This window comes from Aythya ferina, assembly GCF_964211825.1.
Source record: "Aythya ferina genome assembly, chromosome: 6".
Taxonomy (NCBI): domain Eukaryota; kingdom Metazoa; phylum Chordata; class Aves; order Anseriformes; family Anatidae; genus Aythya; species Aythya ferina.
In genome coordinates, this window is record NC_140303.1 from 41,999,284 (window position 1) to 42,014,361 (window position 15,078).

Genomic DNA, 15,078 nt, shown 5'->3' on the forward strand with positions numbered 1-15,078 from the left:
GCACGCAGCTCTTCCTCAGGTGAGTAGTTATTACAGCAGTTTTACGGATAGTATGGCGATGTTATTTTGTGTGTTTGCTTTGTGTTTCTGGGTCCCTTATGATTTTTGCAGAATTACAGGGCTTTTTGTGAGTCTTTGCCTTTATGTCAAATCTTATCAAAGTCACAACCTTGGTGGCAAAGTGATGGAGCAGGGTTTAGGAGAAATGTATCATTGAAGAGCCCTGTGTGAGCATGTATCTGAAAATGGCAGCATTGGGCATATAAGCAGTGGTCTTTCTCAGGGTTAGGGGCGGTTTGTTATATTTCTGGAGCTTTTGCCTGTGTGTTTGCTGTCTGTCGAGTCGTTAGACCATAAAGCCTTCTAGGCTTTATGTGCATGGAATTCACATATTTGAGGTATGTTTATGAGGGGTTGCCAGGTACGTTGTTTTTGGGAAACCGTGGGGTACGGTTTCTTGACCGCATAAGTGCAGTACTGCCAAGAGACTGAGCAGGGTCACCTTCTTCATCACTGAAGAATAAGTCTGTTCGGGCACATTTCAGCGCAGCGCTGCCCGGGCACATTTCTCAGTTGGAGCTACTGAGCAGGTGAGTTAAAGGAACCAGGAACAGAGAGGTATTGCACAATGATATGTTGCATTAGTAGTAGTGAGCGTTGTGCAGGAGGTGGGTATTAGCTCTGGCATGCTAGTGAATGCTGGTTCTCTGTTTCTGCAAGTGATGATGAACCTGTTTGACGTAATTCCATTTGAAAAAGTTCCAGTTACTTGACTGGTTGTGTTGTCCTTTTAATATTAAAAGCTGCAGCAAAAGCATGGGGATTGTTGCTTCTAGAAACACCCCAGGTCTCTTGTCCTCTGCATGTTGTTCAGGTAAAGCAGATTTAAAAAAAAAAAAAAAAAAAAAGAAAATGAAAATCTGCTGCTCCTGCTCTGCTCCTACTTTCTTGTGCTTTGTCCCTCCCCTTTACAATGTGATTGGGTTTGGGTGCTGGGCAGGGCCAAATGGTATATGAGCCCCAGGCATGGCATCAGAGAGCTCCTTCTGCCTGGGCTGCTCTTTGAGGTAAGTGTTTTGTTTTCCTTCAGTCAGTTGCAGGGTTCTCTAGGCAGGCTGGAGTCTATGGATTTCCGGATTTCTAAGTCCTTGGAATTCACTTAGTAGAGGGATATTTAGTAGAGGTTGCTGGCTCACTGTTCTTTGCGATGGTGGGATACGCTTCTGTTTTTTGAGCTATATTTTAATCTCTAGATGTACAAGCCTACTTGTGTAATTTTCCAGGGGACTAAAACCAGCTTCATTTCATGCTACATGTGGCTTGGCAGTTTAGATGCAGCGTTACCAAGAGCCTGAGCAGGGTTGTATCAGAGTCTGCTCTTTCCTCTGCAAAGGGTAAGTCTGTGATTACCTCTGCAGGGGCTGCTGTGCATGCACGTCTTTTTGGCATTTATGGATCTCAGATGGTTTTTTTTTTTTTTTGTGTGTGTGTATGTTCTAAGGTTTTGTTTTTTTGAGGGGCAAATAGTGTGTGTGCTGAGCGTGGTTGGCAGGAGGAGGTGGGGAGCTGCTCAGGACTGGTAGGTTTGGTTTCTCAGAGTGTGCGGCAGCCTTCGGGTGCGATGCGACTGATTGTTGAGTCTCTCCTTGGGTCTGCTGCAGAGCACCTGTTCTGACTTGCTGTTGCCATAGGGCTTCCCTCTGGGGGGTCACTTTTTCTTGTGCCTTGTGTGTTTTGTTTTAGTGTTTGTGGCGTGCCTGTGTGTGTATGTGTTTGGTCTGGAGCTGTCCTGCCTGGCAGTTAGCAATGACAGCTAACGTGGCAGTGCATGGGTGTACTAATACATTGTCCGGACTGTTTTGGCAAAGACATCCAGTCTGCCTCTGGGCACGTGCTGAAGGGCAGCTGTCACAGTATATCTGTTTGCGCACAACTGCTTGTTTACCTCTATTCATTTAATAAATTGTAAAATTTAATTGCAATCCAATTTGGGACCCAGTCATGTATGACAACTGGGGGCTTGTCCGGGAGGGCTTTGGTTCCTGAATTCTTACTTTATCTAGGAGAGGCGCCCCACCATTTGGTGGCTGCTGTTCGAGTCAGGTCGGGACTAATGGCATCTTGAACCTGAATAAAGGTAAGCAAAGGTTTTGATTTTTTTTTCAGTTCCCTTGCTGGCTGCAGCACTATATTTTGCCCGTAATTCTGCGTGTGAAGATCTGAATGAAGACAATGGAGTCATAAGCGTTTAAAGCGTATACTGTTCTGTTGGGTGGGTTTCGGTTGCCTGTGTGTGTAAGAGTGTGACTGAGATGGAATTCAGTTCCGAAGCGATTGTGGAGGTCTTCTAACCACGGTTCCAATCTCCCACGAGGGACTTGGCCAGTGAAGGAACGAAGGGATTCCTATAGGATTTGTGGGTGGGTGATAGATCTTAAATCCTCTGTAAGACACTCTTATTAAGGTAACCAAGGGCTGTGGGAATTGGCACAGTAACATTCCTAGATGGGTCAGACAAAATCGAAGACCAGGGACCAGAAGAAAGGGAGCAAATTACCAGACATACCACCAGAAAGTCCATTAGGAATAACAGTTAGAAATTGGAATGAGAGGGGCCCCAGAGAAGGAAAAAGTAAATAAAAACCGGTCCAGTATTGTGTGATAGAATGGCCAAAGGAGCCTTTAACACCACATATCTTTCAGCCTGCTTTTGGATCCTTTGAAGACTGTATTTGTCAGGCCTTAAATACACATGTTAATTCGAGGGAACCTTTTTGCTGGGAAGAAAGTGATTATGCAGGATTATGGATCAGGAGGACTTCATGTCCTTTTCCAGCCTCAATATTTACACTAAAAGCAGATAAGAAATTTGAAGAAGAACAAGAACAGGAAAAAGGAAAAGATAATAAACGGGAGCCGTTGGATAACCTACCATCTCCATATCCTAACAATCCACCTCCGGTGGCTGTGGTATCTCCAGCAGTACCACCATTGCCCCAGCTTTCAACACCATCAGCACGAGAATGAGACCGACCACCGGCTGCATGCATGAGAAGTAGTACTGCCATATCTGAGAGAGCTCCTCTATATCCCTTAAGGGAGGTAACTGGTGTATAACTGGGTTGGAGTTTTAACAGGGCTTTAATGGTTTCAGGGTTAGCGTGTTAGTGTTTTAGAGTTTTTTTTGTTGTTGGTGGTGTTTTTTTTTTTTTTCTTGGGATGGAGTGTTGCTATGTTTTTTAGGGTTAGGGTCCTAGGGTTTTATTTTTGGTCAGTTACTTAGGGTTAGTGTGTTAAGATCCTTTTTTTTTTTTTTTTTTTTTTTTTTTCAGGTTAGGTTCTCCAGGGTTAGGGTTTTGAGCATCCTAGTTTTTTGGGTTATGGTGTTGAGCATCCTAATGTTTTGTGTTAGGGCTTTGGGTTTTAAGCATCCTAATTTTTGGGTTAGAGTTTTGTGTGTCTTCATGTTTTCAGTTTGTGCTTAGAGCGTCCTAAAGTTTTGGGTTTTGGTTTGTGTTTTGAGCGTCCTAATGTTTAGAGTTACGGTTTTGAGCATCCTACTGTTTTGGGGTGGCTTTGGGTTTTGTGCATCTTAATTTTGGGGTTAAGGCTTCAAGCGTTCTAATTTTGTTGTTTAGGGCTTTGAGAATCCTAATGTTTTGGGTTTGGGTTTTGAGCGTCTTAAGTGTTTGGGTTAGGGCTTTTAGGCATAGTACTTCAGGGGTTTAGTGTGGTAAATAGTTTGGGTTAGGCCTGTAGGGGTTTCAAAGTTTTTTAGTGTTACGGGTTGAGGCTTTTTTGAAAGGCCGGTAAGTGCTTGGGTTACAGTGAGTGCCGGTAAATGTATTTCTCGAACACTCGGCCTGTGATTGGTCAAGCCAGCTGCCTGGGGAATGCTGGTAGGCGTAGTTTTCCGGCACCGGGCTTCCGGGAGGCCATGTTATTTGCCCAGAGTATGCCGGGAGATGTAGTTTTCGGGCTCTGGACTTCCGGGAGGCCATGTTGAGTGCCCAAAGCATGGTGGGAGGTGTAGTTTTTGGACTCTGAACTTCCGGGAGGCCATGTTTGGTTCCCAGAGCATACCGGGAAATGAAGTTCTCGGACTCTGGACTTCCGGGAGGCCATGTTGGGTGCCCAGAGCATACCGGGAAATGTAGTTCTCGGACTCTGGACTTCCGGGAGGCCATGTTGGGTGCCCAGAGCATACCGGGAAATGTAGTTCTCGGACTCTGGACTTCCGGGAGGCCATGTTGGGTGCCCAGAGCATACCGGGAAATGTAGTTCTCGGGAACTAGGGTTAGGGTTAGTGTTAGTGGTTAGGGTGAGGGTAAGGGTCGTTAGGGTTAGGGTTAGAGGGTTAGGGTTAGGGTTAGAGGGTTAGGGGGCTAGGGTTAGGGGGCTAGGGTTAGGGGGTTAGGGGGCTAGGGTTAGGGGGTTAGGGGGCTAGGGTTAGGGGGTTAGGGTTAGATCCGCGCGGGTTAGGGTTAGAGGGTTAGGGTTAGAGGGTTACTAGGGTTAGGTGTATGGTTAGGGTTAGGGCTAGGGTTAGGGTTAGTGTTCTCTTGGGGTTAGGGGTTAGGGGTTAGGGTTAGAGGGTTAGGGTTAGGGCCGTTAGGGTTAGGGCGGTTAGGTGTTAGGGTTAGGGGTTAGGGTTAGAGGGTTAGGGGTTAGGGTTAGGGGTTAGGGTTAGGGTTTAGGGTTAGGGTCAAGAGGGTTTGGGTTTGGGGTTAGGGTTTAGTGTTAGGGGTTGGGGTTAGGGTTAGGGTTGTTAGGGGTTAGGGTTAGGGCCATTAGGGTTAGGGTTTAGGGTTAGGGTTTAGGGGTTAGGGTTAGGGCCATTAGGGTTAGGGGTTAGGGTTAGGGTTAGGGGGTTAGGGTTAGAGGGTTAGGGTTAGAGGGTTAGGGTTAGGGGGTTAGGGTTAGAGGGTTAGGGTTAGGGGGTTAGGGTTAGGGTTAGAGGGTTAGAGGGTTAGGGTTAGGGGTTAGGGGTTAGGGTTAGGGTTAGGGTTAGGGTTAGGGCTAGGGCTAGGGCTAGGGTTAGGGCTGTTAGGGCTAGGGTTAGGGCTAGGGTTAGGGCTAGGGTTAGGGCTAGGGCTAGGGCTAGGGCTAGGGCTAGGGCTAGGGCTAGGGCTAGGGCTAGGGCTAGGGCTAGGGCTAGGGCTAGGGCTAGGGCTAGGGCTAGGGCTAGGGTTAGGGTTAGGGTTAGGGTTAGGGTTAGGGTTAGGGTTAGGGTTAGGGTTAGGGTTAGGGTTAGGGTTAGGGTTAGGGTTAGGGTTAGGGTTAGGGTTAGGGTTAGGGTTAGGGTTAGGGTTAGGGTTAGGGTTAGGGTTAGGGTTAGGGTTAGGGTTAGGGTTAGGGTTAGGGTTAGGGTTAGGGTTAGGGTTAGGGTTAGGGTTAGGGTTAGGGTTAGGGTTAGGGTTAGATCCGCGCCATTAGGGTTAGGGTTAGGGTTAGGGTTAGGGTTAGGGTTAGGGTTAGGGTTAGGGTTAGGGTTAGGGTTAGGGTTAGGGTTAGGGTTAGGGTTAGGGTTAGGGTTAGGGTTAGGGTTAGGGTTAGGGTTAGGGTTAGGGTTAGGGTTAGGGTTAGGGTTAGGGTTAGGGTTAGGGTTAGGGTTAGGGTTAGGGTTAGGGTTAGGGTTAGGGTTAGGGTTAGGGTTAGGGTTAGGGTTAGGGTTAGGGTTAGGGTTAGGGGTTAGGGGTTAGGGTTAGGGTTAGGGTTAGGGTTAGGGTTAGGGTTAGGGTTAGGGTTAGGGTTAGGGTTAGGGTTAGGGTTAGGGTTAGGGTTAGGGTTAGGGTTAGGGTTAGGGTTAGGGTTAGGGTTAGGGTTAGGGTTAGGGTTAGGGTTAGGGTTAGGGTTAGGGTTAGGGTTAGGGTTAGGGTTAGGGTTAGGGTTAGGGTTAGGGTTAGGGTTAGGGTTAGGGTTAGGGTTAGGGTTAGGGTTAGGGTTAGGGTTAGGGTTAGGGTTAGGGTTAGGGTTAGGGTTAGGGTTAGGGTTAGGGTTAGGGTTAGGGTTAGGGTTAGGGTTAGGGTTAGGGTTAGGGTTAGGGTTAGGGTTAGGGTTAGGGTTAGGGTTAGGGTTAGGGTTAGGGTTAGGGTTAGGGTTAGGGTTAGGGTTAGGGTTAGGGTTAGGGTTAGGGTTAGGGTTAGGGTTAGGGTTAGGGTTAGGGTTAGGGTTAGGGTTAGGGTTAGGGTTAGGGTTAGGGTTAGGGTTAGGGTTAGGGTTAGGGTTAGGGTTAGGGTTAGGGTTAGGGTTAGGGTTAGGGTTAGGGTTAGGGTTAGGGTTAGGGTTAGGGTTAGGGTTAGGGTTAGGGTTAGGGTTAGGGTTAGGGTTAGGGTTAGGGTTAGGGTTAGGGTTAGGGTTAGGGTTAGGGTTAGGGTTAGGGTTAGGGTTAGGGTTAGGGTTAGGGTTAGGGTTAGGGTTAGGGTTAGGGTTAGGGTTAGGGTTAGGGTTAGGGTTAGGGTTAGGGTTAGGGTTAGGGTTAGGGTTAGGGTTAGGGTTAGGGTTAGGGTTAGGGTTAGGGTTAGGGTTAGGGTTAGGGTTAGGGTTAGGGTTAGGGTTAGGGTTAGGGTTAGGGTTAGGGTTAGGGTTAGGGTTAGGGTTAGGGTTAGGGTTAGGGTTAGGGTTAGGGTTAGGGTTAGGGTTAGGGTTAGGGTTAGGGTTAGGGTTAGGGTTAGGGTTAGGGTTAGGGTTAGGGTTAGGGTTAGGGTTAGGGTTAGGGTTAGGGTTAGGGTTAGGGTTAGGGTTAGGGTTAGGGTTAGGGTTAGGGTTAGGGTTAGGGTTAGGGTTAGGGTTAGGGTTAGGGTTAGGGTTAGGGTTAGGGTTAGGGTTAGGGTTAGGGTTAGGGTTAGGGTTAGGGTTAGGGTTAGGGTTAGGGTTAGGGTTAGGGTTAGGGTTAGGGTTAGGGTTAGGGTTAGGGTTAGGGTTAGGGTTAGGGTTAGGGTTAGGGTTAGGGTTAGGGTTAGGGTTAGGGTTAGGGTTAGGGTTAGGGTTAGGGTTAGGGTTAGGGTTAGGGTTAGGGTTAGGGTTAGGGTTAGGGTTAGGGTTAGGGTTAGGGTTAGGGTTAGGGTTAGGGTTAGGGTTAGGGTTAGGGTTAGGGTTAGGGTTAGGGTTAGGGTTAGGGTTAGGGTTAGGGTTAGGGTTAGGGTTAGGGTTAGGGTTAGGGTTAGGGTTAGGGTTAGGGTTAGGGTTAGGGTTAGGGTTAGGGTTAGGGTTAGGGTTAGGGTTAGGGTTAGGGTTAGGGTTAGGGTTAGGGTTAGGGTTAGGGTTAGGGTTAGGGTTAGGGTTAGGGTTAGGGTTAGGGTTAGGGTTAGGGTTAGGGTTAGGGTTAGGGTTAGGGTTAGGGTTAGGGTTAGGGTTAGGGTTAGGGTTAGGGTTAGGGTTAGGGTTAGGGTTAGGGTTAGGGTTAGGGTTAGGGTTAGGGTTAGGGTTAGGGTTAGGGTTAGGGTTAGGGTTAGGGTTAGGGTTAGGGTTAGGGTTAGGGTTAGGGTTAGGGTTAGGGTTAGGGTTAGGGTTAGGGTTAGGGTTAGGGTTAGGGTTAGGGTTAGGGTTAGGGTTAGGGTTAGGGTTAGGGTTAGGGTTAGGGTTAGGGTTAGGGTTAGGGTTAGGGTTAGGGTTAGGGTTAGGGTTAGGGTTAGGGTTAGGGTTAGGGTTAGGGTTAGGGTTAGGGTTAGGGTTAGGGTTAGGGTTAGGGTTAGGGTTAGGGTTAGGGTTAGGGTTAGGGTTAGGGTTAGGGTTAGGGTTAGGGTTAGGGTTAGGGTTAGGGTTAGGGTTAGGGTTAGGGTTAGGGTTAGGGTTAGGGTTAGGGTTAGGGTTAGGGTTAGGGTTAGGGTTAGGGTTAGGGTTAGGGTTAGGGTTAGGGTTAGGGTTAGGGTTAGGGTTAGGGTTAGGGTTAGGGTTAGGGTTAGGGTTAGGGTTAGGGTTAGGGTTAGGGTTAGGGTTAGGGTTAGGGTTAGGGTTAGGGTTAGGGTTAGGGTTAGGGTTAGGGTTAGGGTTAGGGTTAGGGTTAGGGTTAGGGTTAGGGTTAGGGTTAGGGTTAGGGTTAGGGTTAGGGTTAGGGTTAGGGTTAGGGTTAGGGTTAGGGTTAGGGTTAGGGTTAGGGTTAGGGTTAGGGTTAGGGTTAGGGTTAGGGTTAGGGTTAGGGTTAGGGTTAGGGTTAGGGTTAGGGTTAGGGTTAGGGTTAGGGTTAGGGTTAGGGTTAGGGTTAGGGTTAGGGTTAGGGTTAGGGTTAGGGTTAGGGTTAGGGTTAGGGTTAGGGTTAGGGTTAGGGTTAGGGTTAGGGTTAGGGTTAGGGTTAGGGTTAGGGTTAGGGTTAGGGTTAGGGTTAGGGTTAGGGTTAGGGTTAGGGTTAGGGTTAGGGTTAGGGTTAGGGTTAGGGTTAGGGTTAGGGTTAGGGTTAGGGTTAGGGTTAGGGTTAGGGTTAGGGTTAGGGTTAGGGTTAGGGTTAGGGTTAGGGTTAGGGTTAGGGTTAGGGTTAGGGTTAGGGTTAGGGTTAGGGTTAGGGTTAGGGTTAGGGTTAGGGTTAGGGTTAGGGTTAGGGTTAGGGTTAGGGTTAGGGTTAGGGTTAGGGTTAGGGTTAGGGTTAGGGTTAGGGTTAGGGTTAGGGTTAGGGTTAGGGTTAGGGTTAGGGTTAGGGTTAGGGTTAGGGTTAGGGTTAGGGTTAGGGTTAGGGTTAGGGTTAGGGTTAGGGTTAGGGTTAGGGTTAGGGTTAGGGTTAGGGTTAGGGTTAGGGTTAGGGTTAGGGTTAGGGTTAGGGTTAGGGTTAGGGTTAGGGTTAGGGTTAGGGTTAGGGTTAGGGTTAGGGTTAGGGTTAGGGTTAGGGTTAGGGTTAGGGTTAGGGTTAGGGTTAGGGTTAGGGTTAGGGTTAGGGTTAGGGTTAGGGTTAGGGTTAGGGTTAGGGTTAGGGTTAGGGTTAGGGTTAGGGTTAGGGTTAGGGTTAGGGTTAGGGTTAGGGTTAGGGTTAGGGTTAGGGTTAGGGTTAGGGTTAGGGTTAGGGTTAGGGTTAGGGTTAGGGTTAGGGTTAGGGTTAGGGTTAGGGTTAGGGTTAGGGTTAGGGTTAGGGTTAGGGTTAGGGTTAGGGTTAGGGTTAGGGTTAGGGTTAGGGTTAGGGTTAGGGTTAGGGTTAGGGTTAGGGTTAGGGTTAGGGTTAGGGTTAGGGTTAGGGTTAGGGTTAGGGTTAGGGTTAGGGTTAGGGTTAGGGTTAGGGTTAGGGTTAGGGTTAGGGTTAGGGTTAGGGTTAGGGTTAGGGTTAGGGTTAGGGTTAGGGTTAGGGTTAGGGTTAGGGTTAGGGTTAGGGTTAGGGTTAGGGTTAGGGTTAGGGTTAGGGTTAGGGTTAGGGTTAGGGTTAGGGTTAGGGTTAGGGTTAGGGTTAGGGTTAGGGTTAGGGTTAGGGTTAGGGTTAGGGTTAGGGTTAGGGTTAGGGTTAGGGTTAGGGTTAGGGTTAGGGTTAGGGTTAGGGTTAGGGTTAGGGTTAGGGTTAGGGTTAGGGTTAGGGTTAGGGTTAGGGTTAGGGTTAGGGTTAGGGTTAGGGTTAGGGTTAGGGTTAGGGTTAGGGTTAGGGTTAGGGTTAGGGTTAGGGTTAGGGTTAGGGTTAGGGTTAGGGTTAGGGTTAGGGTTAGGGTTAGGGTTAGGGTTAGGGTTAGGGTTAGGGTTAGGGTTAGGGTTAGGGTTAGGGTTAGGGTTAGGGTTAGGGTTAGGGTTAGGGTTAGGGTTAGGGTTAGGGTTAGGGTTAGGGTTAGGGTTAGGGTTAGGGTTAGGGTTAGGGTTAGGGTTAGGGTTAGGGTTAGGGTTAGGGTTAGGGTTAGGGTTAGGGTTAGGGTTAGGGTTAGGGTTAGGGTTAGGGTTAGGGTTAGGGTTAGGGTTAGGGTTAGGGTTAGGGTTAGGGTTAGGGTTAGGGTTAGGGTTAGGGTTAGGGTTAGGGTTAGGGTTAGGGTTAGGGTTAGGGTTAGGGTTAGGGTTAGGGTTAGGGTTAGGGTTAGGGTTAGGGTTAGGGTTAGGGTTAGGGTTAGGGTTAGGGTTAGGGTTAGGGTTAGGGTTAGGGTTAGGGTTAGGGTTAGGGTTAGGGTTAGGGTTAGGGTTAGGGTTAGGGTTAGGGTTAGGGTTAGGGTTAGGGTTAGGGTTAGGGTTAGGGTTAGGGTTAGGGTTAGGGTTAGGGTTAGGGTTAGGGTTAGGGTTAGGGTTAGGGTTAGGGTTAGGGTTAGGGTTAGGGTTAGGGTTAGGGTTAGGGTTAGGGTTAGGGTTAGGGTTAGGGTTAGGGTTAGGGTTAGGGTTAGGGTTAGGGTTAGGGTTAGGGTTAGGGTTAGGGTTAGGGTTAGGGTTAGGGTTAGGGTTAGGGTTAGGGTTAGGGTTAGGGTTAGGGTTAGGGTTAGGGTTAGGGTTAGGGTTAGGGTTAGGGTTAGGGTTAGGGTTAGGGTTAGGGTTAGGGTTAGGGTTAGGGTTAGGGTTAGGGTTAGGGTTAGGGTTAGGGTTAGGGTTAGGGTTAGGGTTAGGGTTAGGGTTAGGGTTAGGGTTAGGGTTAGGGTTAGGGTTAGGGTTAGGGTTAGGGTTAGGGTTAGGGTTAGGGTTAGGGTTAGGGTTAGGGTTAGGGTTAGGGTTAGGGTTAGGGTTAGGGTTAGGGTTAGGGTTAGGGTTAGGGTTAGGGTTAGGGTTAGGGTTAGGGTTAGGGTTAGGGTTAGGGTTAGGGTTAGGGTTAGGGTTAGGGTTAGGGTTAGGGTTAGGGTTAGGGTTAGGGTTAGGGTTAGGGTTAGGGTTAGGGTTAGGGTTAGGGTTAGGGTTAGGGTTAGGGTTAGGGTTAGGGTTAGGGTTAGGGTTAGGGTTAGGGTTAGGGTTAGGGTTAGGGTTAGGGTTAGGGTTAGGGTTAGGGTTAGGGTTAGGGTTAGGGTTAGGGTTAGGGTTAGGGTTAGGGTTAGGGTTAGGGTTAGGGTTAGGGTTAGGGTTAGGGTTAGGGTTAGGGTTAGGGTTAGGGTTAGGGTTAGGGTTAGGGTTAGGGTTAGGGTTAGGGTTAGGGTTAGGGTTAGGGTTAGGGTTAGGGTTAGGGTTAGGGTTAGGGTTAGGGTTAGGGTTAGGGTTAGGGTTAGGGTTAGGGTTAGGGTTAGGGTTAGGGTTAGGGTTAGGGTTAGGGTTAGGGTTAGGGTTAGGGTTAGGGTTAGGGTTAGGGTTAGGGTTAGGGTTAGGGTTAGGGTTAGGGTTAGGGTTAGGGTTAGGGTTAGGGTTAGGGTTAGGGTTAGGGTTAGGGTTAGGGTTAGGGTTAGGGTTAGGGTTAGGGTTAGGGTTAGGGTTAGGGTTAGGGTTAGGGTTAGGGTTAGGGTTAGGGTTAGGGTTAGGGTTAGGGTTAGGGTTAGGGTTAGGGTTAGGGTTAGGGTTAGGGTTAGGGTTAGGGTTAGGGTTAGGGTTAGGGTTAGGGTTAGGGTTAGGGTTAGGGTTAGGGTTAGGGTTAGGGTTAGGGTTAGGGTTAGGGTTAGGGTTAGGGTTAGGGTTAGGGTTAGGGTTAGGGTTAGGGTTAGGGTTAGGGTTAGGGTTAGGGTTAGGGTTAGGGTTAGGGTTAGGGTTAGGGTTAGGGTTAGGGTTAGGGTTAGGGTTAGGGTTAGGGTTAGGGTTAGGGTTAGGGTTAGGGTTAGGGTTAGGGTTAGGGTTAGGGTTAGGGTTAGGGTTAGGGTTAGGGTTAGGGTTAGGGTTAGGGTTAGGGTTAGGGTTAGGGTTAGGGTTAGGGTTAGGGTTAGGGTTAGGGTTAGGGTTAGGGTTAGGGTTAGGGTTAGGGTTAGGGTTAGGGTTAGGGTTAGGGTTAGGGTTAGGGTTAGGGTTAGGGTTAGGGTTAGGGTTAGGGTTAGGGTTAGGGTTAGGGTTAGGGTTAGGGTTAGGGTTAGGGTTAGGGTTAGGGTTAGGGTTAGGGTTAGGGTTAGGGTTAGGGTTAGGGTTAGGGTTAGGGTTAGGGTTAGGGTTAGGGTTAGGGTTAGGGTTAGGGTTAGGGTTAGGGTTAGGGTTAGGGTTAGGGTTAGGGTTAGGGTTAGGGTTAGGGTTAGGGTTAGGGTTAGGGTTAGGGTTAGGGTTAGGGTTAGGGTTAGGGTTAGGGTTAGGGTTAGGGTTAGGGTTAGGGTTAGGGTTAGGGTTAGGGTTAGGGTTAGGGTTAGGGTTAGGGTTAGGGTTAGGGTTAGGGTTAGGGTTAGGGTTAGGGTTAGGGTTAGGGTTAGGGTTAGGGTTAGGGTTAGGGTTAGGGTTAGGGTTAGGGTTAGGGTTAGGGTTAGGGTTAGGGTTAGGGTTAGGGTTAGGGTTAGGGTTAGGGTTAGGGTTAGGGTTAGGGTTAGGGTTAGGGTTAGGGTTAGGGTTAGGGTTAGGGTTAGGGTTAGGGTTAGGGTTAGGGTTAGGGTTAGGGTTAGGGTTAGGGTTAGGGTTAGGGTTAGGGTTAGGGTTAGGGTTAGGGTTAGGGTTAGGGTTAGGGTTAGGGTTAGGGTTAGGGTTAGGGTTAGGGTTAGGGTTAGGGTTAGGGTTAGGGTTAGGGTTAGGGTTAGGGTTAGGGTTAGGGTTAGGGTTAGGGTTAGGGTTAGGGTTAGGGTTAGGGTTAGGGTTAGGGTTAGGGTTAGGGTTAGGGTTAGGGTTAGGGTTAGGGTTAGGGTTAGGGTTAGGGTTAGGGTTAGGGTTAGGGTTAGGGTTAGGGTTAGGGTTAGGGTTAGGGTTAGGGTTAGGGTTAGGGTTAGGGTTAGGGTTAGGGTTAGGGTTAGGTTAGGGTTAGGGTTAGGGTTAGGGTTAGGGTTAGGTTAGGGTTAGGGTTAGGGTTAGGGTTAGGGTTAGGGTTAGGGTTAGGGTTAGGGTTAGGGTTAGGGTTAGGGTTAGGGTTAGGGTTAGGGTTAGGGTTAGGGTTAGGGTTAGGGTTAGGGTTAGGGTTAGGGTTAGGGTTAGGGTTAGGGTTAGGTTAGGGTTAGGGTTAGGGTTAGGGTTAGGGTTAGGGTTAGGGTTAGGGTTAGGGTTAGGGTTAGGGTTAGGGTTAGGGTTAGGGTTAGGGTTAGGGTTAGGGTTAGGGTTAGGTTAGGGTTAGGGTTAGGGTTAGGGTTAGGGTTAGGGTTAGGGTTAGGGTTAGGGTTAGGGTTAGGGTTAGGGTTAGGGTTAGGGTTAGGGTTAGGGTTAGGGTTAGGGTTAGGGTTAGGGTTAGGGTTAGGGTTAGGGTTAGGGTTAGGGTTAGGGTTAGGGTTAGGGTTAGGGTTAGGGTTAGGGTTAGGGTTAGGGTTAGGGTTAGGGTTAGGGTTAGGGTTAGGGTTAGGGTTAGGGTTAGGGTTAGGGTTAGGGTTAGGGTTAGGGTTAGGGTTAGGGTTAGGGTTAGGGTTAGGGTTAGGGTTAGGGTTAGGGTTAGGGTTAGGGTTAGGGTTAGGGTTAGGGTTAGGGTTAGGGTTAGGGTTAGGGTTAGGGTTAGGGTTAGGGTTAGGGTTAGGGTTAGGGTTAGGGTTAGGGTTAGGGTTAGGGTTAGGGTTAGGGTTAGGGTTAGGGTTAGGGTTAGGGTTAGGGTTAGGGTTAGGGTTAGGGTTAGGGTTAGGGTTAGGGTTAGGGTTAGGGTTAGGGTTAGGGTTAGGGTTAGGGTTAGGGTTAGGGTTAGGGTTAGGGTTAGGGTTAGGGTTAGGGTTAGGGTTAGGGTTAGGGTTAGGGTTAGGGTTAGGGTTAGGGTTAGGGTTAGGGTTAGGGTTAGGGTTAGGGTTAGGGTTAGGGTTAGGGTTAGGGTTAGGGTTAGGGTTAGGGTTAGGGTTAGGGTTAGGGTTAGGGTTAGGGTTAGGGTTAGGGTTAGGGTTAGGGTTAGGGTTAGGGTTAGGGTTAGGGTTAGGGTTAGGGTTAGGGTTAGGGTTAGGGTTAGGGTTAGGGTTAGGGTTAGGGTTAGGGTTAGGGTTAGGGTTAGGGTTAGGGTTAGGGTTAGGGTTAGGGTTAGGGTTAGGGTTAGGGTTAGGGTTAGGGTTAGGGTTAGGGTTAGGGTTAGGGTTAGGGTTAGGGTTAGGGTTAGGGTTAGGGTTAGGGTTAGGGTTAGGGTTAGGGTTAGGGTTAGGGTTAGGGTTAGGGTTAGGGTTAGGGTTAGGGTTAGGGTTAGGGTTAGGGTTAGGGTTAGGGTTAGGGTTAGGGTTAGGGTTAGGGTTAGGGTTAGGGTTAGGGTTAGGGTTAGGGTTAGGGTTAGGGTTAGGTTAGGGTTAGGGTTAGGGTTAGGGTTAGGGTTAGGGTTAGGGTTAGGGTTAGGGTTAGGGTTAGGGTTAGGGTTAGGGTTAGGGTTAGGGTTAGGGTTAGGGTTAGGGTTAGGGTTAGGGTTAGGGTTAGGGTTAGGGTTAGGGTTAGGGTTAGGGTTAGGGTTAGGGTTAGGGTTAGGGTTAGGGTTAGGGTTAGGGTTAGGGTTAGGGTTAGGGTTAGGGTTAGGGTTAGGGTTAGGGTTAGGGTTAGGGTTTAGGGTTAGGGTTAGGGTTAGGGTTAGGGTTAGGGTTAGGGTTAGGGTTAGGGTTAGGGTTAGGGTTAGGGTTAGGGTTAGGGTTAGGGTTAGGGTTAGGGTTAGGGTTAGGGTTAGGGTTAGGGTTAGGGTTAGGGTTAGGGTTAGGGTTAGGGTTAGGGTTAGGGTTAGGGTTAGGGTTAGGGTTAGGGTTAGGGTTAGGGTTAGGGTTAGGGTTAGGGTTAGGGTTAGGGTTAGGGTTAGGGTTAGGGTTAGGGTTAGGGTTAGGGTTAGGGTTAGGGTTAGGGTTAGGGTTAGGGTTAGGGTTAGGGTTAGGGTTAGGGTTAGGGTTAGGGTTAGGGTTAGGGTTAGGGTTAGGGTTAGGGTTAGGGTTAGGGTTAGGGTTAGGGTTAGGGTTAGGGTTAGGGTTAGGGTTAGGGTTAGGGTTAGGGTTAGGGTTAGGGTTAGGGTTAGGGAGGGTTAGGGTTAGGGTTAGGGTTAGGGTTAGGGTTAGGGTTAGGGTTAGGGTTAGGGTTAGGGTTAGGGTAGGGTTAGGGTTGGGTTAGGGTTGTAAGTAGGGTTAGGGTTAGGGTTAGGGTAGGTAGGGTTGGGTTAGTGAGGGGGGAGGGTTAGGGTTAGGGTTAGGGTTAGGGTGTGGGTTAGGGGGTAGGGGTTGGGTTAGGGTTAGGGTTAGGGTT

At 49.0% G+C, this 15,078-nt stretch overlaps 1 long non-coding RNA gene across 2 annotated transcripts; it reads left to right on the top strand.

The window, feature by feature from the left end:
- The first annotated feature begins 1,297 nt into the window (after window positions 1–1,297).
- LOC311439238 lies at window positions 1,298–3,849 on the top strand. Of its 2 annotated transcripts, XR_014694615.1 has the most exons (3): window positions 1,298–1,394; window positions 2,064–2,137; window positions 2,704–3,849. It is a non-coding gene; the product is annotated as an uncharacterized lncRNA (long non-coding RNA). The 2 variants fall into 2 exon arrangements; XR_014694616.1 differs by lacking the exon at window positions 1,298–1,394 and having other exon boundaries at window positions 1,773–2,137.
- Window positions 3,850–15,078: the final 11,229 nt, after the last annotated feature.